We start from the raw sequence: 316 nt of genomic DNA on the forward strand, positions 1-316 counted from the left end.
AAATTGAATCATCTTTCAAAATAGGAAAATTAATATAATGAAGGTTATGGCATTTTGCTAACATTTTAGCAACCGATTAGAAGTGGCCAAAATTCACTTTTACTTGTGTGGAAACATAAGTGGTAAGGAACAAATGCTAACGTTTTTGGAAAATATTTCATAAAAAAAGGTCTAAAAATTAAAAATCATTGTCAATAACAGTTTTCTGTAAGCTATACCATTCTTTGACATTTCATTGTGAATTAAGTGCCTAAGTTGGCTAAGACCTCATGTAAGAATGAAAGATGATGATCTATAAACAAAAGATGGAAACGAA

Source organism: Teleopsis dalmanni, chromosome 1 (genome assembly GCF_002237135.1).
Source record: "Teleopsis dalmanni isolate 2A chromosome 1, ASM223713v2, whole genome shotgun sequence".
In the NCBI taxonomy this organism is placed as follows: domain Eukaryota; kingdom Metazoa; phylum Arthropoda; class Insecta; order Diptera; family Diopsidae; genus Teleopsis; species Teleopsis dalmanni.